Source organism: Cygnus olor, chromosome Z, assembly GCF_009769625.2.
Source record: "Cygnus olor isolate bCygOlo1 chromosome Z, bCygOlo1.pri.v2, whole genome shotgun sequence".
Classification (NCBI taxonomy): Eukaryota; Metazoa; Chordata; class Aves; order Anseriformes; family Anatidae; genus Cygnus; species Cygnus olor.
Genome location: NC_049198.1, coordinates 60,112,430 through 60,139,440, shown reverse-complemented (window position 1 = coordinate 60,139,440; position 27,011 = coordinate 60,112,430). Strand labels below are relative to the sequence as shown.

At 39.0% G+C, this 27,011-nt stretch overlaps 1 protein-coding gene and 1 long non-coding RNA gene across 2 annotated transcripts in view; one reads left to right on the top strand and one right to left on the bottom strand.

The window, feature by feature from the left end:
• KCNN2 (potassium calcium-activated channel subfamily N member 2) overlaps positions 1–27,011 on the bottom strand; it is a 131,712-nt gene that overhangs the window by 90,807 nt on the left and 13,894 nt on the right. The window lies entirely within an intron of this gene.
• Positions 14,493–26,750, top strand: LOC121061687. Its single transcript, XR_005815217.1, has 3 exons — positions 14,493–16,538; positions 23,788–23,923; positions 24,405–26,750. It is a non-coding gene; the product is annotated as an uncharacterized LOC121061687 (long non-coding RNA).

Below are 27,011 nucleotides of genomic sequence, written 5' to 3'. Positions count from 1 at the left end.
GCTCTTCCACTAAGGCCCTACTGCAAGTAAATTAAATAAAAGTAGCTGAATATTAACAAACTTTGCACTAAAATATAATGTACTTGTATTTTGAGGGTGTGAGTCATGTGGCAGGAATACCTCTCCTAAGATGGCTAGGTAGCTTCACAGTCACAGAAACAAAGTTCAGTGACTAGTCAGTGGACAAAGGGAGAGAGTCGCCCAGCAAACTTCAGGGAACTAAATCCTGAAAAAAAAAAATTCTGGTTTTGGAGGAAGACTCTTCACATCAATAAGTTAGCTGAATAATCAGAGCAACCAGATTTTAAAGTGAAAAATGAACTGACTTTTATCAAAAGCAATTGCTTTATCAAGGATGATACGCAGAATCATGTTTTGTACAGTACATTTATTTCTTCCTTTTCCTGTCACCCTATTTGCACAGAGTTGCAATAGCTTGAGTTTTATACATAACTATATGCAATTGAAGGCTGATTGTGGTTTGTTTTTTACATTTGTTTATTTGTTTTTGTTCATTGTTGTTGTTGTTTTGTTTTGTTTTAAAGGAGATGGGATCTTTAAGTCACTGACAGCTGATCAATAATCTTAATGCAGCATTTTTCATCACATTCCCAAAAGGAATCTTATGCCTAATGTTAGTTTGCCTTGGGGGGGGCGGTAAGGGAAGTCTCATGTTTTAGGAATTTGCTCCTTTTCCATTGCAGACTACCTCCTTCAGTAAAGTGGATTTGTGAATCAGTTTTAGCTGACAATATTAAATTCAATTACATTAACAGAGAAGATGTAGAAGGATTATTGATAGTGGAAGAGAAAAAGAGGAACAATCCTGAGAAATGCTGATCTTACCAAAAGAGAAGAACTTCTGTAGTGGAGATACTCAGTTAATGAAACATAAGCCAAATCCACTTTGTATATTAATTTCTCCTTTGAATTCTCTCTTTCATCTAACAGGAGCAGCATTAGGAGCACAAAAAGAATTGTGCTCATCTTGTAACCTTATAAATCTAAGAAAAATAAAGGAGAAATGAAGAAATTGAACTTCAACATTTGCAGCTAGACTATTTATATCCAATCTATAAATATATAGGACATTGTTTTGTAAACTCTTTGTTTTACTGTACTCTCTCATATGGCTAAGCCAAACACACACGCACAAAAAAAAAAAAAAAAAAAAAGGATCTATTTTAGATTTAGTTACAGCTTTTTGCAGCATTCAGTATTGCTGAAAAGACAGCCTTCTACTTCTATACTGCTTCCAATAAGTATTTGTATTTTGCAGATGAGTTGCAAAAGCTTTGATTTTAATTTGGTGGAGTGGAATCAAAAATTACTGAGGCATCAGAGAACTGGGTAATCTCTTCCTAAACAGAGAGCTGCCATGATACAGTATGTTTTCTATCCCATTATATATATAACCATACCTTTGTTCATTCGCTTAATTCATCAGTCTACATTCTAAGTGTAGTGCTCCTATATAAAGAAACTTTGCTGAAGCACCCAATATCGCTGTATCAGTTAAGCCACGTTTTTCTCTCAAGTGGCTTAAAAATTTGGCTGCCTATTTTTTTCATGGATATACTTGCCACTGTAAAAAGGTGTACACTTCAGAAGGTGCTAGAATCCAGTCTCAACTATCCAGCCCTGTAAATGTATGAGGCTGAGTACCAAAAGCAGTGGTTCCAAAATCATTGAAAGCTTATGAAAATATTGGTCTTCCTATTTTTATTGTATAATTGCAGTTGTTGCAAGGTGAAATATCAATCCCTGTATAAAATCACTCAGAATTTTGTTTTAGCCTACCTTTTAGTTGTCTGTTTTCTGAAGTATGTAAGTCCGATTCTTCACTTCAAAATCAAATATTCAGTAGGATCAAATGCCTACTAGAGTACATGAATAAAAAAAAAAAAGTTTCAATAGATGGCTGGACCAAACCACTATGTACAGTAATATCAGGTACTCTACCCTCTCTGTAACTGTTGCTTTTAGCACACTACATGATAAAACAACTGTGGTGACAAAGTGCTGTCAAAAACTTTTAGGCAGCAGAATCCAACTGTAAGCTTCCCATACTTCCGAACAGGATTTAGAAGAGGCACCTTACAGGGAAACACAAGTGTAAAAAGGCACTTCACGTGTGGTCTCTCCCCCAGGTTAGTAAGCATCAGAGGTGTGCTCCTCTCTCCACTTTGAAGTCAAAGCCTGAAACCTCTCCCAGATAGAAATGCCTATGTAAAAGAAAGCCAGACAGAGGAGCAGCATCTTCCCGTCTGCACCATAGTCTTGGAATTAGAAAATCATCTCCTACCTTTTGGAAAACATCCCAAACTGCTCTTTCACTGTCTGTATCTCTCCCTTGCCATAGTGTTGAAAAAAGTCTTTCAGGAAAAAGAAAAGGAGTGTGTCAGTGCTGCCTACTGGCTCAGCATTCAGTGAGGAGGGCACTCCTAATGCCCAGGACTCTGATATTTGTCCTGTATCAGTCCAGAAGCATCTCCTCCATCTCTGCTTCTAGCTGTGTTTTGAAGAAAGTGATGTCTGCGGTTACATTTCATGAAAACCACAGTCCTCTAGATTTTGCATAGTATGTGCTGTAGGAAAGCCAGTGGACCACTGCCTCAAGGAGACCGAAGGACATCTAGCTTCTGTATCCAAGTGAGATTATGTGTTAATGGTTCAGCAATGATAAAGCACTGCTTCCAGGTATAGGAAACTCTTAGAGACAAAAGCTAACATGATTGTGGATTAGGTCCCACAAAGATTAGACAGAGGCTGAGCAACACTGATTCCTAGGGAGTGTTTAGAGGTGCCCGCTGCTCTCATTTTATGTACCTCAGTTCTTTTTTGAATGATGCAGTGTTATAACTGGTCTAGGGAAGAACGGGACAGTCACAAAGGACACTTGGTCTGGAAAGAAGAGATTCTGCATGCAGTCAGTAGAGGAAGACACACTGAGGCCTCTGCTCAGAGCAGGCCCCAGAAGAGCTCCCAGAAGAAAGTTTGTCCTTGTAAATACTTACCATCTTTTGCAAGTTGCTTACAAGTGGACAAGGAGAAGAGCATGTATAAAAAGCCCTCACATCTCATGTATTTAGGTGTCTATACAGCAGCAAATCACAGCTGCAGTCCTCATCTCTCTTGTGTTGCCATCTCTTCACATTCCTGCATTGCTCCATAGATACAGAATCTGCCTACATCTCCCATGTGAATGGTCCCTAAAAAGAAATAAAAGACAGAATATCCACGGTTCATGTGAGGTCTCTTATTTATGATTCATCAGCAAAGCTTTAGAGTTTTGTAAAAATAAGTTTATAAGTTTATTGAACTCAAGCTACAATGGTTCTGTCTTTGCTGATGTAAAACCCCCAGAGTCAAATTTTAAGTAATTGCATTTGACTATATTCATTCTTCTAACTACTTTTTTTTTCTTTCTGAGATTTGTAGGTCTGCTAAGGAAATAGATACAAATTGAATACAACAAATTGAATTGTTCAGAGCACACTACTTTGAACTAGAAAACACAAATTACTTGTCCAGCTGAGTTTGTCGCACATCTTTGTTCCATGCACTTATGGTCTCATAGTGAGCAGAAGAAGGAAGCCCAATTCTCTCCGACCCCATTTGTGTAAAAATGACCTAAGTCTCACTGCTCTCCAAGGCTTTTGCCTTAATCAAGATACTCTTCAGTTGTCATTCATGATCTGGAATTGCCTTTCAGAGGAGGAAAGAGCTTCTCTTCTTTGGATAAAAAGAGCTAACAAGAATAGACATAAAAATGCAATTTAAAACATTTTTTTCCAGGACTTGGATTCAGTGCCTCCACTGTTTAAGGTAATTCTGAAGGAAAGCCCCAGTCACCGTGCCGTAGGCTAAGCAAGGCCTGAGGACAGATGGCATCCTCAGGCTTTCACCCTGAGGCCAGGCCACCGTTTACACAGAAAGCAAGAGTCACTGGACCAGAATGAACTTAAGAATTCCTTTTTTTTTTTTTTTAAGCAATTACAGCAAATGCATTCAAAGTAAATGAAAATTATTAACTTGAACATACATATTATTAATTACTGACTATGCATGTAATAGACGAGAAGGATCTGAGGGTGCTGATCAATGCTCACCTGAACATGAACCAGCAGTGTGTCCAGGTGGCCAGGAAGGCCAGTGGCATCCTGGCTTGTATCAGGAACAGTGTAGCCAGCAGGACCAGGGAGGTGATTGTCCCCCTGTACTCAGCTCTGGTGAGGCCACACCTCGAGTGCTGTGTTCAGCTTTGGGCCCCTCACTACAAGAAGGACATCGAAGTGCTCGAGCGAGTCCAGAGAAGGGAAACAAAACTGGTGAAGGGCCTGGAACACAAGTCCTATGAGGAGCGGCTGAGGGAACTGGGGTTGTTTAGTCTGGAGAAGAGGAGGCTCAGGTGAGACCTTATTGCTCTCTACAACTACCTGAAAGGAAGGTGTGGGGAGCTGGGGGTCAGCCTCTTCTCACAGATAACCAGTGATAGGTCTAGAGGGAATGGCCTCAAGTTGTGCCAGGGGAGATTTAGGTTGGAAATGAGGAGACATTTCTTCTCAGAAAGAGCAGTCAGGCATTGGGACGGGTTGCCCAGGGAGGTGGTGGAGTCACCGTCCCTGAGGGTGTTCAAGGAAAGGTTGGACGTGGTGCTTAGGGACATGGTTTAGTGGGTTACATTGGTGGTAGGGTGATGGTTGGACCAGATGATCTTGAAGGTCTCTTCCAACCTTAATGATTCTATGATTCTGTGATTCTATATTATCAGCTGTAGAATATATCACCACTGTCTTCTTTCCTGTGGGTACAAGAATCAAACTTTGTCCTCACAGTGAAACTGATCAAGCATGTCTCCCATTTCTTTTTCTCTACAATTTTCATGACTTCTATTGTGTAGTAACAAGGGCATCACTACCACAGGCACATATGAAGAAACTGTTTACTTAATGAAGTTTTATGAACAGACAGAAGTATGTAAAAACCTGGAGCATCTTGTGCAGTTCTTTGCAAATAACAAGGGTGACACAGGCTAATAAAGCAGCATAACTAAGGGCAGAGGTACAGGCATTTGCAATGCATGGAATTACAAGTGCTGCACTTTAGCATGGCAGTTGTAACTGCAGGGACTTGCATGTCAGTGAAGAAATTTAGCAAAAGAATTTTTGCTAGTCATTAGAACAGATACTGATGAAGTAAAATTTCTCTTCTGTTCTGCTATATGTATCTTTGATGAGGGGAAAACTTGTATCTTTCTGTTTATATCTGCTCCATTTCCTGCCATGCCCCAGACAAGGTCAAAAAGAAGAAATCCCATTTATTCAGAACTACAGATGTCATTTCTGCTTTATGCCCCCCTGTGCTTCCTTACCTCATGATTTCTGAGCACGTTTGTCTGCTCCCAGTCAAACTCTTGCCCCAGCACACAGCTGGAACAACCAAGATGTGTGTTGTGTGTGCCTTGGCCATGAGCCTTCAACTGGTATTCACACTGAAATACTTCTTGCTTCCCAGCCACGTTTCCGATAGATTTATGAAAACTGAAGTGTTTTTACATCATGTTTTAAGACTGTTGTAATTTCAATTTTCCCTTAGCATCTACAGGCATCTTTCTGTATGGGGGCCAGCTCCTGTCCTGCCTTCCAGTAGCACAGTGAGTCTGCAAGCCATGAAAGTGGTGCAGTTACGTTGCTCGTGTCTCAAGACTTGGGATACTTGTTTCTAGTGCAATATACAGTCTTAGCACTTCGGAAAGCAGAGCTTGGCTACACTGGTATGCAGGTAGTCCAATCCCTCTTTCCCATTACAGTAAATTCACAAGAATACCTACGTTAGTGAAGGTCATAAAGCCACTTTGCAGCCTGAAACATTCCTCTTTCATTTCTCGCCACTATTTGTATATACTTAGACATGCTAGCCAGGCTGTTATGGTTGAAATCCTACCTGTCATACCTACATGATTAATCACATTGTGAGCTAAGCCTTAAGAAGGGCTACACACTTGAAAGCATAATTCATTACCTCTTCATATAATAAGAATTTATAGTTCTCATTGATTTAAGCTATTGAGTTCTGTACCTTTCATGACTAAGGCTGGATTTGACCCCAAATGTTTTCCTCTAAAAATACAATCAATTGTAAATAGATTAAACTCAGTATCATCCAAGCTGTAGTCACTAAGCCAGATAAATATTTGAAGATGTGATCTGTAATTGTGGTCTATCATTCCTCTAAGCCATTCTGAAGGGATGAAAATGGAGCACTTTTGCCCCTGAGTTGGTTTTTGACATCCTTCTAAACTAAAAAGGAAACTAAAATGGTTTGGAATTTAATTTGATAACATAGTGAAACGAATAAATATTTCCAAATAGACAAACACAGTGTTCAACAATTGTCATTCCTTTCCCATTCAACACAATCGGGCTGTCCCTGATGAGAAGTCAACAGCCTCTCTGCATAGCAGGCTCCGTTCTGCAAGCAGTTTTACATCATGCCAAGCTTTCAGAATACCCATGAGGTACCTGCACATTTTTTACAATTAAGATGAGTTCTAAGAGGCAATGTTCTGTTTTCTCAGCAGTCAAGACATCTGTGGCTCCTGCTCTTAAATAGCATGGGTTTCATACTTTCATTATTTATCACTCTTACAGTCTGTCACCTCATATTCAGCCATATAAAGCATTACACTGTCGCCTCATATTCAGCCATATAAAGCATTAAGTGCAGGCACAGAGGATGTTAGTGAAATCGTCATATACATAAGTATTAACATGTAATGAAGGTATTAGGATAATCAACAGACTCATTTGATGACAGCATTGTAGACATACTAGTAGGAAGATTCAATTCATTATATATTTGCGGCCCTTTAATAATAGTCTGAGAAATTTCTGAAGCATGTGAACACTAGAGCAGTGTCTGGTAGAACATGTAGTTATTAAGATTGATTCTTTTTCTTAAAAAGTTGAAAAAATCCACAACTGTTATACCTAATACATATACATAATACAGCATATTGGAAGCCCTGATCCAGACAGAACAACCCACTACACACTTGCCACCGTAGGGTTCTGGGAGATAGTCATATCCCCTGCCACATGAATATAAAAGTGGACTGGAGTTTGCATTTAATATTGGGACAGACTGAATATTCATGTCTCTCCAAGTACATTTACCTTTCTCCCCTGTCCCTTTGAAACAACATAGCTCTGGTTTGCACTAGACTTGAGAAGGATTCGACACCTGAATTTCTTCTGACATTCTCAGACTTGGATTAATTTTTTGTAATGGATCTGAAGTATTCCTTGAGTTTTTTTTTTTTTTTTTTGCATTGATACAGCTGCAAGCTAAAGAGGCTACCACAATGCATTTATTCACAAACATTTCTGCACCTTCTGTGAAATTATTTCATTTAATACTGCTGAAATACAAAAACAAACAAAAAAAAATAAGGTTCTAAACACAAGATTGCTAAAGATGGTTATTCAGTTTTAAGATTTTTGTAAAGGCTGCCAAATATTTTAGAAATGAATAGAAACTTGGGACAGGTTTTGTTCATTGCTAAAGGTGTTTCATTCACACAATGCAATCATTCCAGAGTTGGTAACTCAGAGCAGAATCTAGCCTTTACACAAATGGTTGGGCTAATTAAGACCCCTCTAGCTCAATGAACAAAAGTCATATGCGATCCTGTAATGCTCTTCTAAGAGATATATGATATTACTTAAACTGAGAAGGACTGGAAAACAGACTGTGCCTCACATATGTGTGTTCAGGCATGAAACAAAGCAGAAATATTTCAGTAAGCAGAAGCTCTGTATTTAAGCAGTTCTTATTATATTGTGACTTGACTAAGGCCATAGATGGAAAAAGATTCAGGCCAAGGACTAACCCTAATGGGGTTCTTGCAAGTTGCATCCTTGTGGCATAGGTTGGAGTCGCAGCTCAGCAGCCTAGACCGGCAATATCAGCAAGAAAGGCATTACTCACTCTTGGGGTGAACTGCCCTGACACCTTCCCAGCAGTCAAGCATAGCTCCGCAGTAACACTGTCTGCATCAGAATGGTGAAAACCCTATTATATTTACTGAAACATTAATAATGAGGTCTTGTGATTCCTTACATGATAAATGAAACATTTTCATTCAGGTACAAGATGAATTTGATACATTTCTGTATTTGGGAAGAGTGTGTGAAAGGAGAAAAGGGCAGAAATATGCAGCTTTTCATAAAAATTCAATATAGGGTTATCCACAAAGCATTTCTTAAATGCCAGTATTTGTGTTGTTAATCACCAGTATTTGTCTGAATGTTCACATCTCTAACCCGTGTTTTCAGTATGCATGTTCACATCTACAGAATAAGGGATGAAAGATTACAAATTGTTTTACAAATTACATGTGAGACTATTTTAATATTCTAGCTGGAATCCAGAATGCCTTTCCTTAGGCAAGATCAAAGCTACTGAGGAAGTTCTACAAACTTAACATAACATTTGGACGACAAAGAAACATTGGACACACACACACAAAGGCTGTTTTCTTAAGACTGTTCGAGAATATCCACCCTCTCATACCAAAGATGGTTTTGTTTGTTGATTACAACAAGAAATAGCATAACAAATTCTACAATTCACGTTTACTGAAGCAGAGGAGTTGCCATTTTCCCCTTAAGAGAGACACAATTTATGTTTCTCACTGAAAGAAGAATACAGGATTGGCAAGTACACCGATAAAAGAGTACTCAGATTCCAGAAATATCACACCCAGAACACTGATTTTTGCTTCTGTCCACCTTCTGTGGAGTCCAGTCTTGCTGTATAAGTCTCACAGAAATAGTAAAATAACTGTCATGTATTTTTGGTATATGTGCTTGTGCAATGGGAAACGTGGCAATAAGGTATTAGGCGTTGTTACCCATACTATTAAGTTTTAAATAACAATTATTGTAAAAGTCATTGAGGAAGTTTCATAAAAGGCATTGTTTTATAACTACTACTTGATGAAAAGCTAAATTTTGGTAGGGACAAAAGTGAAACTTCTAAACCATGTGTGTTAAGGAGTACTACGCTCTTCTTCTGTCAGGACAGTAATCACCATAGGTGATGGGTGGGTATGAACCCTAGCTTGGGCTGGAGGCAACTCTGACATCAACCAAAAGTTATTATATGCAGGTGAAACAGAAGAAATATGTTTATCCCTTCTATACACTTTTCCCAGTATTTTTCTTCATCCTGACACACATGAGCAGAAACACGTATTACATCTGTTTTCAGCACCTCTCAGCACACTGGTCTTTAAAAGATAGCTTCCAGCTCACTCTTTCAGCCCACTGTTCCTTCTGAAAAGACACCCAGAAATATGCCACATCTCAACTCTGCAACGAGAGAGGTGGCCATAGACCCAGGCCTGAACCAAGGATGTGCAAGTGACTCCTGTAACTCCATAGGGTCCGCTTTAATCTGTATTGGGTTCAAGACTTCAGTGTCAAGGCACTGGAAATTTGTTGGTGGATTTGCAAGTAGAAAAAAAATGACAGCAGAGCAGAAGGGAGCTAAGGGATTCTAGTGCAAACTGGCAAGTTACTTACTTTTCTGAAGCATAAGATATACAACTAATAAGAAGGTGGAGTGGAAACAACTAAAATTTTACTATGGAATCGATCCCTACTTAAGGATGAGATGTATTCCTGAATAACCTCTTTCCATTTCCCTAAAGATGTTTTTCACTAATAACCCAATATATCTTTTTGGTGCAGCTCTTTCCTGGAGCACAAATAATTGAATTTTATGTGATAAATCTCTGTAGGCTGGATTCATCAGGCTTCTATAAGGCTAGCAGAGTGCCAGAGAGCAATCTAGCCAGCACTGGGTTTCTATCACAGAAAACAGGGATGAAATAGACCTCAAGGTATCCAGCATTCCTGACACCAATTAGCATTACCTAAAAACCACAAGCAAAGGAAAATACATTGGCCGCCAAGACAATCTCCTCAAAGGCTAAAAAAGTCTCATCAAGCTTTGCAGATTGACAAAAGTCAGCAGATGCGTTATCTCTTACTTTAGGAACGGTGACTGTCCTTCATGACCTATCTTTAAGTGTACCACAGAACTACAGTTTCGGTGGGGGGTACCATGAAACAAATACAAAAGTTGTTAGAAGAACAATATTCTGAGTAGTTCTTAATGACTCGCCATCAAACTGCAAAAATATATCAAATGGGTTTTCACATTAATGATCAGAATCCTTGAGTAGACAGTGCACTTAATAAGCTTCTGTATAGGTGAAGTGGAAGAGATTGCCTGCACTTTGGCAGATAGAAAGCATTTTAAATGATCTTGACACATCAAGGAGATAATCTGTGCACAATATTATGTTTCTGTGGCAGTAATCAACGACATAAATTCAACCTGAAGTACCTCTGTGCAGCAGCTTTGCAGGAAGGGAGCTGGGGATGGAGTGACTGAGACCAAAGAGGCTTTACCAACTCATACTTTTGCAATAAGGCTTCATATGAGGTAACAATAGGGGTATTAATAGTCAAGAGTCATTAAGGAACCTACATGAGTAAAAGCCTTACTAATGGGAATATTCTGCTGGTAGCACCATTGTTTAGAAACTAGCATTAGTGGAAAGTTTTCAGAGAGGAGTAACAACACCTGGAAACAAAAGGGTCAGGGTGAATGGGGGAGGCAGAAATTACAGGGATACTTAATTAGCCTAGGGACTACACTGCAATGAGAAAATTAAAATTTCCCTTTGTCTCATGGATGAAAGAAGAAAAGAAATAATTCTGAAATTAATATAGTTTAGGCATTTTTGATCCTGCGGTTGGTTAAGTAAGGGAGTGAATAGGAAAGATTATAACATCTCAAAAAAAAAAAAAAAAGAACAACGAAAAACAACATTTTTGCTAGGAAATTTTTCAGGCAGTTCTGAGATTGGGAATGAACTAGAAACAGTTAAAAGGTCCTTTCTGGCAATATTCCCTGTCTACAAGAGCTGAACATCCAGCTCCTGCTCTCTCAGCTAGCTTTAGAAAACCCCACGACATATTCTTGGCACAATGTATGTAATGGCTCACCAGCTTAGATCATTAATTTCCTGCCACAGACCTCATCTACAGAATGCATGCCATTCTTACCACAGTCAATACTGCTTGCTGTCTCTCACTGACCTCTCCAGCACCACCACCAAAAGCCTGTGTCTCCTGACATACCTTGTTTGTCTCCATGGCTCATTACCAGAAGGCAGATCCCTGTTCCAAACCCATAAAGTGTATGGCTTTTCATAAAGATTTTTTTTTAAAACTTCCAGCCATGATTTTTTTCATCAGCAGTTCTGCAGCAATGACACAATTTGAAAGTTCCATCTATTGGCACGTACAGAGTTCTCCTTACTCAATATTTTGGGAGTCTGGTGTTACGCCAATGCCATATGATGCAAACGTGAGCAACATTGTATTAGCATGCCCACTGGAGTACAATATGCTATGCAGCACAATGGCATGTGTCATCTTTTGTCTGCAGCATGTCAATGGCAATAACCCCTTGAGCCAAGTACATCAGTGTATCAGCATAACAATAGATTTTTTTTTCTGTTTCTAATTTAGAGCAGCAAATGATTTTTATTTTATTTCAACTATAGTTAGTTCTGGTAATAGAGTTGGACTGATATCCATAGAAAGCAAAGCTGTATGTGCATCCTTTTTTCTCTGTTATTGCTACAGAAAAACAGCTACAAGACACAAATAATTTAAATATGGTGTAGGTAATCTATCTGATGAAAAAGAAAAAAGCCCAACACAGTTCTCCTCTCTCACTGCTATCTCTTTTAAATCAGTGCCAAACTATCTCCAGCAAAACTCCCAACCACCACCCCCATGAGAAATTGCATAACGCTGAGAACAATTCCTGATCCTAATTTGCAAGAATGAGCCATACTTTGGCTGAGTGAATACCAGTGTCCACTGCTAGTAAACTTTCAAGTGTCAGGCTTGTCATCCTGTCTGATATTCATTGCAATGCGAGATACAGAAAATTCTCCAGTTACTTCTTGATCTTCACCCTCGCTTGTTAAGAAAAACATTTAAAAAACTAATGAAAACTAAATTCAGAGATCTGAAATCAGCCTTCAGTGTGCAGATGCCAGGCAAGACTGAAATTATAGATGTCAGGGGACAGACTGCCTCAAAAAATGAACTAGAACACAATCTTATTAGTGCATCCCTCCATTTAAAAAAGAGGAATGCAATTTAACACTAAATCAACAGAATGGAGTGATACTAATGGCACAGCTGCCCTTTTATATCTTCAACTGACTAAAAACTACAAATCCTCAAAGAGGATAACCTGGTAGCAGCAATCTTGCTACACATATCTTCCCCATCCAGGAGTGGAGAAGCAATAAAAATGTAGAAACATTTCATTAAATGACCTGCAAAAATCTGTCTCAGTTTGTCAGTGTGAGGCTCAAAGATTTCTAGTTTGTTTGCATTACAACTTCTCAAAGATGCAGTGACTCCAGAGACACGTCGTTCATGTGAGGAAGAAAAGAATAAAGCTCCTTGCAATCCACTAGACATTCTTGCCTTGCAAATCTAGTTTGCTAGGGCATTGCCTAGGTGACAGTTGTTTTAGAACTTTACTAATGCAGATTAACACTCTGGGCAACCACTTACTCAGTAATTCAAAACCAAACCCTGAATTTTATTATACCAGTGTTCCAGGCCTCTTGCGATTCTGCTGGGAGCTGCATAATCTACGAACATGTTGGCACACAAAAGTGTGTGCTAATTAATAGATTCATTATCACAACGTGATACACATCATCAAATTTTTACATTGTCTTTGATCCAACAGTCACTGGCAATATTACAATGCATGGTAACTACTTTAACTTATCATATTATTATCCTTCTATGCATGTTTAAAATTTGCATAGCTGCAAAGCATTAATTTTGTTCACAGTTGGGGTTTTCTGTACACTGATGTCTCATTTGAGTAGTTAGAAGCAAGAAGTGAAATTTCTCTGCCAAAACTTTTCTTCATGTATTTTCTAAACCCTGAGTGACATTTTAGCTGCCTTGAAAATACTTCCTCTTTCTAAAGAGCAGGAGGCACTCTTGCTTCTGGATTATAATGCCTCTCTTCCTTTTTTTTTTTCCTTTTTTTTTTTTAATTATCATTTCAGTCAGTAGAATATTTTAATTAATTATTTGCATGCATCAGTCAACCACCAAAGTAAAAATTAAAATGCTAATGTATCTTCATATCTTATGAAAGAAATTCCATATAAAAAGAATCAACGGTTGCAGCTTTGCTGCGTTAGAGCTTTGTGCTTGATCTTTTACTACTGTTGTTAAAGATCATTTCCACCCACAGGACCACTGTACCCCAAAATCAGAAGGAACACCCAAGAAAAAAACACTGTGTTGTCACCTTGCCCATGACAGAAGGTATCAGTTGTGCTCTTGCCTTGGATCTGCGTGTTGTTTTAAGAAGCCTGAGGCAGGCAGAGCTCCCTGCAAGGAGGAAAAGAGAAGGAGGCTGGCCCTTCTGAAGCAGAAGCACCATCTCAAGGGGAGATGTTCCAGCAACAACAGTGTTTGGCTGCCAAGGGAACGGCAGGCAGCAAGTTTTACACAGCCTCTTTTAACCACAGTCCTAACTTCTTTTCTTATGTTTTGTTTATTTCAAAAGAGCTACCATTCCAGCTTTTTCAAAAAAAAGTGAGAGTTTCTGAGTTTAGAAGTTTTTTGGTCCTCCATGGGTAGTTCACTCTGAGAAGAAGATCTAAGTAGATCCATCTCAGAGTCTGAGCCAGGTTAAGCTTCCATCACAGTGCCTATAAAGCAGTGTTATCTTCATTGTTGGAAAGTCAGATGATACTTTCCCATCACTTTATATTTCAGTGTAAAACACAAACATCACACAGTGTCATGGTCACTAGACAATCTAAGCATGGCCTGCTGCAAGTTTCTAAAACAGACTGCGTGTATGCTGCAAAATGGAGAGAGCAACAGCAATGACTAAATGAAACATAGAAAAAGAAATGGGTGCATGAAAAAAAAATCAAGGGATAGGTTTGTATTTTTAGGGGCTATAGAAAAAGAAATTGTTTAGCGACTCTGTATTTGCTGAACCTTATCAGCAAGGATTTGCTTACATATCATACATACCCTTGTTCAAAACCTGGTCTGACAAGTAACTGCACCTAATTTGAACAAGTTTGAAGTATGGGGAAGGAAGGGGAAAGATAATAATATGGCCTGCAAAACAAAATTCAAGTGCCTCTCTCTACCAACAGTACGATTAAAGTGTTAATTTCAGTGTCTCTAGAGACATTAAAAGCACAAGAAAAATGTTCTTGTTTTATTTGAACAAGACTCATATGAAATTACCTAGACATACTTCCACTAAAAAAGCAGGAAATCATATATAACAGGATGTCAAGACTCAGGTGCAAAACTTTAGTTACTAATGCATATTGCATTTCATGTAACATACACTTTTAGCAAGGCTAGCAGGAAACCAACCTATTTTACAGGAAATGGACATTTCCAAGTCACTGTCTACCTCAAGTCAGAGACATAATGTTGATGTTTCCCACGCAGGGAAATGTCCCCACAATAATTTCAGAGCAAAATGTTCAAAATATGTAAAATGTTAAAGACTGCTAGCATCTACAGAATCCAAGCAAAATAAATTGAGGAGGGATTTTTGCTGTTTTGTTGTTGTTGTTGTTGTTGTTACTGTTTCATGTGGAGTCAAAATTAAGCTTGTAGACCTATAAATCATTCACCAATCTATCAAAATCGATATCAAAATAACAGCGTGGTAATGGTGAAAACTGGAAAGATCCTTTCCACACATTGCTTTAAGTTCTGGCAAAGAGACAGTAGCAAATGATCCTAGCAAACTAACTTTTTAAAGCACTGCATTTTGGCATAGCATACTCTTGAAATATTCTGTGGACTAATCAGTTTTCTTTCCCTTTTTCTTTCATGAGCTGTCTCCTTCCTTCCACAGACTGTAGTGAAGTGCATGGACATAAGGCTGTGAGGCTCCTTTTATCTTGCTAACCCACCCAAAGCTTAAATGAACGCTAATGCTGAAAGGAGCTATATTAACAATTGATGTGACTTAATGGACCAATTTTTTCTGACACACAAACTCAATTCTTCACTGAACTTTATTTAATTTCTCTGTATCCCTAATTACTCGTGAAGATTTGTTTTTTGATTACATGCTATATCGTGAACTGCAACCAACACCTATTGGAATGAATTTTACCCTAGTCAAGCAACTCCTCCACCATCCTGATCTGGTGAACCTCCTACAGCAGGACACAGAAAGCAGGACAAAAGACTCTTATCACAGACCATCATGATGGTGAAGAAATACATCAAGTGTTGGAGAGAGTCAAAAAGGACAGAGAACATCAGTGGTGCTTAGATGGTCTCCTACGGCAACTGGAGTACTGAACCTGACACTACACCCTATGATGATTTTACTAACTCTTATCATTTGATGTTTACTGTTAACCGTTGCTTTATACATCAGGGTTTGGAGGGTGGCAAAACAAGCTGTGCTTCTGAAAAATCTCCCTCACGTGTACAAAACAGTTTAAATTTTCAGCTTATACAACTGGGCATGTGAAAACAAAGGAATAAGCGTTGTACTTTAATTCATGCTAATGATTCCCAAAGTAGCACACATACAGGCATAAACCATTTGCCAATACATTCATCCAACTGAAGCAAGAGGTAACCCTGCTACGGCTCCGTGAGGACAAAGCAAATTGACTGCAGTCACAGGGTGGAATGTGGCAGGTACACTCTATTCCTGCTCTTGGCGTAAGTCTTGCTCAGGCTTATGAGCCACAGTAGGCCTCAACGTGATCATTCCTTGAACTGGACAGCTCATTCATAACAGAGCGCCAGGCAGATGCTCGATGCCATGAAATCTCTCATGGGAAAATGATAAATCACATCAGAGTCCAAGAACAACATGATAAGGAATCTGAGTTTGACTAGGAGTCAGCCACTTTATCTAAAAAATATGGCACAGCATCATCCTTTTGTTGTCTATGATCCAAGGAAAATCTGTCACAGCATTGTTCCTCTGTTATCTACACAGTGTGGTGAAGCCTGACACTGCCTCCCTTGCTATTTTTACGATACAGGCATGGGACGATCAGGCCTCTCCCTTGACTGTATCCAAGGTCCCTGTGGCACAGCTAATTGACAAGGGCACAATTAAGTGCTAAGGGGAGGGGAATTGCACAACCTGAGCCACAAAGTGAAAAAGGCCCGAATCCTGGAAAATCACTGACTAAAAGTCAATTATCTTATGATCCTATAAATAGTGATCCCAAGCAAGAACTCTTGGAGCTCTCCAGGGACGGTAGCGGGCTGCACCCTCAGTCTCTCCAGGAGCTGGGATGCCTCTCAGGGCACGTGAGAGGAGAAGCACATCTCAGGGATGACTCCTGAGGAACAAGCTCAACTACAGACAAATGCTGATGGGGGAGTAAGGTGAGTAAGTCACTCTAAAGGGGAATTTGGAAGCACACAACTTAGTTAGAAACCCCCCAGGACCCTGCAGTAAGTCTTGGGTGAACATTGCCGTTCTTGAATCTTTAACTAAGTCACTGTTCCTACTGTAGCAAATTCTTTTAGATTATTGTGTTAATTGACTGCTACTTAAATACTGTTTAAGTGTTGTTAAAAATCACACAATCTAATCTTGTCATTTACCATAAAAGTATATAATAAATCCTTAACTAATGCTACATTAGAGTTGTATAAAATCAATTCCACTATAAACATGAAACGGCAAATCTGAGCTAGCCAAAGGTCTGGCCTTGAAAATTAATTGAAAATGGAACAGCAGTCCTTGTCAGTCTAAAGTTAGTAAGCCATACAGCCACCTTCTGTACTTATTACATTTCCCCTTCAGAAGAGAAAGTTGTTTAATATTTGCTAGGGACAAATGGTATTGAGCCTTGCTGCTTGTAGTGTCCTAGCTTGTTTTAATTTACGCTAGTGCCAGTATAAACAAGCTACTGCCTTGAGACAGCATTACAAAAAGTGAGAGTCAAGGAGCCAAACCCACCTCTCAGACGCTGCTTGCCTCCAGTGTAGCAGAGAACTCAGACAAAGAGGTTTACCCCCTTACTCATGGTGCTGTTGTTCAGATATCACAGCAGAACAATCTGCAAACTTCAGTCCCTACAGAGCACCAGCATGGACAATTTTTTATGGAGAATGGAGGTTTATGGAGAATACATTGTATACAAGGAAACCAAACCTCAAATCTGAATTTGGTACCAATGATGACATTTTAGGAACCACGGAACTTAAAGTATCAGATACAACTGAACTGGTCATGAATAAAATCCTAATAGAACATGACAGAAAAAAAAAAAAAAGAGTGATATAAGTGATATTACTGGGTATACATATTGCAGAGTGGTAGAGTGGCTTCACTTAACACAGAGCCCCCTGATAAGGTATTCCTTATCAGGAATTCCTTATATTGTTCTAGAGCTGCAACTACCTGTGTAAGTGTTTTCAGGAAGGTCTTAGAGCTTGATGTGAAGTTGGAAGTGAAGGAACCTGACTGCTGTCACGTTCTAACAGCACATCTCCATACTGTGGGCACATCAAGTTTATACAGTGGCCACTGAATGCTGAGTTTGTGTAACAGCTGTGCACTTGGAAATTGAGATGTGCTAACATTTCATCATAGAAAGGTCATGAAAAAAAACACACATTGTTCTTACTGATGAGTGAAATAAATTGTATTTCAAATAGCTAGTGGAAAAAAACTGGACTGGCCATACAATTGAAGAAGTTAAATGAAACTTTCAGAATCAGTTTGTTTTAGTAACAGTCAAAACTAGATCAGCTGAAGTAAATGTACTTACAAAAATCTCAAAAATGTCTGTGTGAAGTTATTACAGACAGAATAGCAACAAAATTCACTAGCTAATCAACAACAAAAATTCTAAGTTATGCTGTCCTTAGAGCTGATTTTGAAAGGCCCAAATATGAGAGAATTATCAAACACTAGTGGGAAATTGCATGGCTTTTGAGCAGTTTTTAACATGTGTCCAGTCTCATAGTAGGTTAGCCTGCTCTATTTTTGGCATTTTAATTTTGGCATTATGGTTTTAACTATGAGAGGGTCCTAAAACAGTCTTCTTTACTTGTATGTTTTAAGTGATTCAAAAAATCTTTCTAGTAATCTTTTGTCAATTCAGAATAATGTTAATATGTATATCCATTAGCTAGTAAAATTCTGCTGAATTTCATTTCATTTTTTCCCTGCAAACAGGAGAGTCCAAGTTGAGCTGACTATGACTTGGTTTGGTTAGAGACAGGGACCAGTTTTGTTTAAAGTTGGCTCTAGATTTGTTTAGAAATTTTGGTGTTGGGAAGCACTCAATAAGTAAGAGCTAGAAGTGTGTGTGAAAAAACCTGCACATCTCCAGCCAGCTACCACAAACATTAAGGTATCTGAAGGGATGTCCTGGTTTCAGCTGGGATAGAGTTAATTTTCCTCCTTGTAGCTGTTATGATGCTGTGTTTTGGATTTAGGATGAGAATAATGCTGATAATACACTGATGATTTAGTTGTTGCGGAGCAGTGCTCACACAGAGCCAAGGACATTTCAGCTTCTGCTGCTGCCCTGCCAGTGAGGAGGCTGGGGTTGCACAAGGAGCTCGGAGGGGACACAGCCAGGACAGCTGGCCCAGCCTGGCCAAAAGGATGTCCCATACAATGTGGCATCATGCTGAACAATAAAACTGGGTGGGCTGGCTGGGGTGGGAAGAATCACTGCTTGGGGATGGGATGGGCACCAGTCAGCAGGTGGTGAGCAATTGCATTATCCGTCACTTGCTTTGTACATGCTATTATTATCATCATCATCACCATCATCATCGTCATCATCATCATCATCATCATTTCCCTTCCTTTTCTGTCCTATTGAACTGTCTTCATCTCAACCCCCAAGTTTTTACTTTTTTTTTTTTTTTTTTCTCATGATTCTCTCCCCCATCCCCCTGCAGGGGCAGGGAGGAGGGAAGGAGCAAACAGCTGTGTGGTGCTGAGCTGCCTGCTTGGTTAAACCACAACGAGGGACCCTCTGGAAGGAAGTCTTTTCCACTTGAATTGTAAGACAAGTTCCTAGATTTCTCTTCATCTGAGCCACCAAACTTAAGCAGCAAAACAAATCAGAGGAAGAGATGCAGTCAAAATTTACAGGTGGATTCCTTGCAGCCACTGTGGAAGCTGACAGAAATGCTACAAGACAATAGGGAGAGAAAAAAGAAACAGTTATGATTAGTGCTCATCACATTGTGCATGTTGTTATCTATGAAGCCATCCCTATACTGTAACTTCCCTCCTATAGCTTATCATACTCACTACTATCTTTTCCTCAGTTCAGACAACTATGTGTCCCAAAGAACTACATATATTTTCATGTTTCTACTTTATCTGCACAGAGAAGCCCCTATCTTGAGCTAGGATAGTTTAGTGCAGCTGTATGGATCTTGTAGGATGCTAAGTTTAAGGACTGGAAAGTAGTTAGTGTTGCTATGGGAACTGATTTCTTGGTTAGTCACACAAACAATGTATTTATCTATCTCACCCTATACTTAACATGAAAACCATTCAGTGATTTTGTTCCAGGGCAACCTGAGTTGCATGGAATAAAGTGTTCCGTTTATGAGAAATGAATCCACTGCAGTAAATAAAACGCTTTTTCTATAGTAACACATTAAATTACACTAAGCTACAATATTTTCAGAGGAAAGTTGGATGCACTTGTAATTCTAAGAGCCTCAAGGAATGACAGAGCAATTAAACTTCCAGATCGTGGCAGCCCCTGCAAGGCTGCAGAAACTATAGCACCTAGGCTCACACATAACTAGCATTTGGAAAATTCCCAGTGGCTGTTACTCACTATAAAAAAGACAGAATTCTCTTTTTACTGACCAAGAACTCTCACCCATATGCGTCTACACTTTCCTTTCTATAATGGAGCAATAAATAATTTTGGCCCTGCAGTTAGTTACTTTACATTATCACAGAAGCACAGAATGGCTGAGGTCAGAATGGACGTCGAAAAGTCATCTGGTGCAAGCCCCCTGCCCAAGCAGATCCACGTAGAGCAAGCTGCCCAGGACCATGTCCAGGGAATTTATGAAGATCTCCAACAAGGGAGACTCCACGGCCTCTCTGGGCAGCCTGTGCCAGTGCTCAGTGTTCATAAACAGTGCTTCTCGTGTTCAGAGGGAGCCTCCTATGGTCAAGTTTGTGCCCAGTGCCTCTTGTCCTAGCACTGGGCACCACTGAAAAGAGCCTGCCTCTGTCCTCTGCACCCTCCCTTCAGGTATTTATACACATTGATGAGATCCCCCCTGAGCCTCCTGTTCTCCAAGCTGAAGAGTCTCAGTTCTCTCAGCCTCTCCTCACAGGAGAGATGGTCATGTCCCTAAAAAAGCATGTGTGACTGCATGTATGACTGCGTAGCTAACAGACATTAAAACCACTTTACGTATGATGTCAAACAAAAGTGAAAATTCCCACAGGACCAGGATTAATTTTTTTTTTTTTTTTTTTTTTTTGTCAGAACACATGTATGCTCATCAGAAGTTGTTCTGGCATTTGGAAACAAAGCTCCAGCTCTTGCTGGTAGCTGGTGGAGACTGCACTTTAACCAGAGTTCAAGTTATTTTCCAAGGGGATGCTCTAAGTGTTAGGGGTTCCTCTTCTCCTCATACTGTTTCTTCTCTCACACTATCCACTCTATTGAGTTATGCCACACAACTCAGGTAGAAGCACATACTGTGAAGTATAGTTTGGGACATAGGAGTTCAATGGAGAAGCCTCTATTTCTCCCTAGCCCAAGTGCATTCTACTGTCTAAAATCATTCTTTCTCCAAAAATGCTTGCAACGTAAATTGTCACACCTACTTGGAGAACCAAATAATTCCTCACTCAGAAAAAATGTTATATTTTTCCTTCCTAACTGACTAGGTTAAATGTTTGTAGATCCAAGGCAAAAAATAAGGCAGGACTAAGCAGCATTCTTCTAACACTTCCAAGTCAGGAACAGATTGCCAGTGTTCACTATTTTTGCAGAAGCCATCCTTTCCCCTCTACAGACTTGTTCTCCTCACTCTAAGAATTAGAATATATACATACATATCTACAGAAGTCGGTGTTTCAGATTCCCTGTAGGCAAACGGAGAACACTTACTACATTTAAACTTCATATCTGTTAATGATTTTATCCATCCTAGAGAAAAACAATCACTGAAAATTTTATTCACATTTTATTGTTTTGAAATTGTTATAAAATGGGACACCTGTAAGGTCCTCCACATAAATTACTTTTTTAATAACCGCTGCAAGTCTCAAATCATCAGTTGAGGTAAACTACAATAAAAGATGCAAGTGAAGGGTGGTAACGTGGCCCTTATGCACGTGTAAGTAAAAACGTTTGTTTTAATAGCGCACCCTCTGGAGAGTGATAAATTGTTGTTACTGAAAAGTAAGAGTCTTGTATCTCATTAGGTTACATCACAAGTGACAAAATATGAGGTTCATTACAGAGCTAATGGCATAACAGCAGATCATACACAGACAACACCTGTTAGCTACCGGGAAAATAATAAGCACATGATTCCTTGAGATCTAATTCAGCAGTAAAACCTACCAAACTAACAACAAGAAAACCCACAAAAGATTACAGAAGCCCCAGAATATTTTCTGATACACTGCAAAAGCAGGTGGGCAGAATTTAGACTGGTCCCTTGATGATTAGCTGCAATATGCAGTATAATCTGGTTTGAAGATTTGCAGTTTGACAGAGATTAGAGAACAAAATTTAGTTTCCAGGGCTGAGAATCCTAAATCCTGGGCAGTTCTGCATCTTCTTGCTTTCCTTCATTGGAAATTATTATATATTAACTTCCTAGTATTTGATCATTACAAAAAAAAAAAAAAGATTGGAAACAAACAAGGTGTTTTGTTTGTTTGTTTGTTTGTTTTCCAGTTATCTGGAGAACTGCACCTACAACAGAGCTCAAGGTAAGGGAAGGAGATAAACAGCAGAATAAAGAGCTGAGCATGGAGTGTTAGAAGCGGAGCAGCAGGAAATAACGCTTCTACTTTGAGTTCTGATTTCTACTATTTGTAACTTAAAGTCACGTGTGAGAAAACAGTTTAAAAGTGATTGAAAACAATCTTGCTTTAACCTAAGATGAGCACAAGTGCCTTGCCCTTAGTGACAATAACAAATTGGCAGGATTGCAATTTTCTAATGTGCATGATAATAAGCTTTGGGGGAGAGAAATGGGGGTGCAGCAGGGAGAGGCACTGGGTTCATAGCTCACAATGACTGATTACATCAAATACGTACAGTATGCAATACATTTTGGCATCATCTTCATAATGTTCTGGCATACCTCAATAGCCACAATGACAATTTTACTGAAGTATCTGACATGGAACTGGACTGTTATTTTCCATCCAAGTTCTGGACCATTAACACATTTGGGAAGAAAGGGAGTATTTCATAGTACCTGTCACATTATTATACCTCTTCCTATTAAAAAATAATCATTTTCCATTAGCGAAGGGCAACACTGATTCTTTATCTGATCGAAATCCAACTCCCACTGAAGCTGTCAGAAGAAGCAGAAGCACATTTTTCTCATGTGGGTATATTTTCAGTGATGTGTCTCTCAGTGAACATTATTGTCATTTAACATATGACCACCTTCTTGAAGGTAGCAGTTTTTCAACATGTTTTGAGGAAGAAAAACAAAATCACAAGTCACAGCAGCTTTGAGTCATGCATCTTCAGAAAAGAAAGAAATTACCACTGGCTCATAGAAAGTTTTGCAACACAGCTGCTTTTCCTGGAGCTTTGACAGCAGAGCTATGCCTCTGAATTATAAACATAGCTGCTGATTTGGCCGTCAGAAATTTAGTTCAAAAATATAAATACTGTTGAACAAAATAGCCTTGGACTGTAATAGTCTGTGAGTTATTGAAAAAGATGTGGACACAATTGGAATCCATTCTCTCCCAAATGCTCAGAAACCACAGCAACAGTAATTATTTTTCCTCAAATGCTTTCAAACTCACTCCAGCCATTGTTCAGTGATTTTTGGGCTCTGCAGAAAAGCAGATGGTGTGCTTTGACCATTGTTTATTTTACCAGTCAATTTTATGCCATTGTTGTTTCATCTTTGTTCTCCTGTTTGTTGCATCTGCTCATTTCTTCAGCTAGTACTTGAGTATAACCCATAAATTGTCCTGGGCAAAGACAATTTCTGTGCTGTGTGTGGAAAGTGTCTAACAGTGCAAGATAACCCTGTCCCTAATGTGAGTCTCTGAAGGCAGATGTTAGACATGTAACAATCTTTTGGTGCCATGTGCTGTCTTGGGTCCCTCAAGGTGCTACATGATGTTTTTCATCACTGTAATTTTTGTCTAATTAAGAGACCTAGTAGACTGAAAAACACACTTCACTTGTTGGATTTCAGGAAAGCAGCAGCAGAAATTTTCTGAAAGATGGCCGATTTGGCCTTCCTCAGGAAAAAAATGTGAAAAGACATGGGCAAAATAAGGCAAGATGTTGACAGTCCTACCAATCAATTGAGCAATAAGTGATACTGAAGAAACGTGCTCTTCAGTATTTGCTTCTCTGTAAGCCAATGTATAACAGGGATTCACTAATCCTCATCTCTCTTGTTCTAGTGAAAATCCTATGACTTGCTCTGAAAGTAGGCTCAAAGGAACAGAGAAACTCATCCCAGCCACCTAACTGGAGGCAACCCAAAGCTTTGGCTTCGAAGAATATTTTGATTTTAAGTAACTCAGCCACAGAAAACAGGTAATAACACTGCAGTATGATTTTCAACCAGCATAAACAACTACATCTTTTAATTTTTAAACACTTTTTCCTAAATAAATTATTCCTGGATAAAACAAACCAAAAAGTTTTCAAATGTCCCTGTTTTATTATTTATTTCTCTTCTACTGCTACTTTTTAATACCATTTAAGAATCAGTATACAGAGGAAGGGCAGCTGCATCTTCTTGACTAGGCTTAATCCAACTCATTTACTTTAAAAAATAAAAAAAAAAAAAAATTTGATCAGCATTTGCATTATGTTCTCCCATTGGACTTCTCAGTCTTTAGGTCCTCATTTTTGCAATGAATCACAGTTCTAGATATCAACCTTTCCATTTATGCATTCTAGATAAAGAAAAGATATACTTCTGATGTTTAAAATGTAAACTCTCCATAAATTGTTGGATCATAAGGATCAAATGTGCTGAACATGTAAGTGGATTTATCCTGTATCTGTCTAGGTACCTTCTGTGGCATCACTACCTATGAATTCTCTTCAGTTCTCTTGCACTGCAGCCTGGAGATTGTCCCGTTAACACATCCAACCATTCTACAAAATGGCAACAGAACGGCCTGGTGGATAAGAAATGGCAGAATCAGCCAAAGCAGCAATGGTTGCCCTGCAGGGGAACAAAGAAAATGGTTACTACTGTAAGGCAGAGCATGTATCTGTGTGGGTCTCCCATTCCATCAGCACAAAGATCAGGTGGTACCTTCTGGCACAAGTGCACAAGCATTCACAGTACCTCAGGGAAAAAAATGTATATTTTTTGAGAGAGATGCCAGATGGCAAATCAAGCCAAGGGAAAACAAGAGCTACCGAAGCTCTGACCAGCCAACAGAAAAACTCTGTTTGCCAGATGTCTCTTTTCTCCCAGTTTTTGAGGGGACTGAGGTATTTAGATTACTTATTGTTCAGTGCTGGCATAATGAAACCTGATTCTCAGTTGCTCACAGACATGACTAGCAGCAACAAGAATAACTAACTTTATTGATAAATAGCTCATCAGGTGAAAGTGGACATAGGTTATATAGAATGAGTCAGCAATTCTACTTCAAGTATGAGAGGCTGAAACTGCAGTAGTCCAAACAGAATGAGTATCAGCTAGGTTACAAGCAGGTATATGAGTGATTAGTTGAAGTTTGAACATAATCTTTAAGAGACCTTCATAGGTCTGCCCAGGCCCTATGAATCTGTGTTTGTGCATTCACATACACAGCATTGCTGTCACAACAGCTCTTTGGGAGATATTCTAGAGTGAATGGAGCTACTGATGCAGGATGAGTATTGAAAGGAAGAGCTTCAGGAAGAGCAAACAAGAACAATCCCATCAGAGACTATGTTATAACTTAGGAGGTAAAACAACATAGTAGGAGGTAAGGGGTGAAACCACTTCCATGGGTAAAAGAAAGACTATTCATGCTGAGAATAGTCATTAACTTGATGAGAGGAAGCCGTTAGCTTCTTTGCTTGATTTTTTTTTTGAAAGATTGATGCAGGAAACACTCAAAAAGGGCTTAAGCAAAGGTAGGACCCACACTGGTGACCACTGTCCACATAGAGCATCTGTGGCAGAGGAATGTGAAAAGCTTAGATGCCTGCAGGCTACGAGAAAACTGAGCAGAGGGCTTCTGAATAACTAAATTTTGAGTTTAGACACTTATAAAGAAAGCTAAGTATATATCTATTTTTTTGAACCTAGCCCCCTTTTAAAACAAAACAAAACAAAACAAACAAAAAAAAACAGCATCACTGTAGCATATCATGAGGTTCTGTGGATGTTGTAGAGTTTGCTTCTGATCTGTAGTACAAAACTGAAGCCAGAGATAATGCCACAGAGGAAAGTGGAACATGGTGGTGTAAAAAGTGTTAAAGGAGACCAAAATCTGCCCTGCAACTAGAGATGTCTGTAAAGACTGGATGTTCTTTGAGTCATTATGTAACACATGGCATCAAAATATTCAGTTGCTTCCAGAATTTTGAAAAGTAATGAAAATAAAGTCATTTTTAAAAGAGATGAAGCCATGATTTTTAAGAATTGTGCTGAATACATTTTTGCCTTGCTGGATTGTTGTATATGAAAGTGTGTTATTAAAAGCAGCACTGGGTCACTTTATCTTCTCTATCAAAATAAATATCCTTTAACTTTTTTTTCTATGAAGTATGTAAGGGTACGATAAGGAGAAGCTGAAAAATTAGTAACAGATCTTTGAAATGGAAATTGCCTAATAAATGATTATCAGTGATAACAGATGACTTGTAGAATGTGATAATGCATCAAGGAAATGTTTTTTGAAATGCTGATGCAAGCAAGCCTCTAAAATAGACTCTTATTGCTACAGCATGTCCAAAAATCTTCTCTTCAATCACTGTACTTCTAAAGTATGTCTATGCACACTGATATTGGCAATGTACCTGGTATATTCACAAAAAATAATGATTTTGGAAGAAAGTGTAGGTGACGTGGCAGGCATGACTTTTGCATTAAACAATAAGAAACTGCTATTGTTCTCTGGATTCTGATTTGTAAAAAAATTTAATTAGTAAAACAAGGTTTCTAAAATATCTATAAATTTTTGGAGTTACCATTCTTGGCCTTTCAGGTTTCAGATGACTACAAATTAATCACAAACTGAAGAAAAGTGGATTCAGTGGGGGAAGAAAGAGGGGAAGGGTTGTGAGTATTTGTTTTCATTCAGATCACAGTCAAATTTGTGAGATCAATGTAATCTTAGGCCTTCTTTGTGTAAAATGTGTGGCCTGTTTTTGTTAATAAAGTGTTTTTCAATAATGGCAGGAGAAGAACTCCAAGAAACAGAAGGGCAATTTAGGTTTCTATTTTATTAAATGTTTCATGTTTGGAATTTTCCTTACCTGCCTGTATTGCTCAGTTATGCATGATAGCCATGTCTTTGGGATTATGCTCTTTTCAGTGTTTGCCTACAGTAGTTTAATTGGTTCTTGCTTTAACTGCACTGCAGCAAAGTGTTGCCTAGATGAGACCAGTTGGTAATGTCAACCGAAGGGGCACTGGGAGCAGAAGGGACCTCCGGGGAGGGTGGCAGGG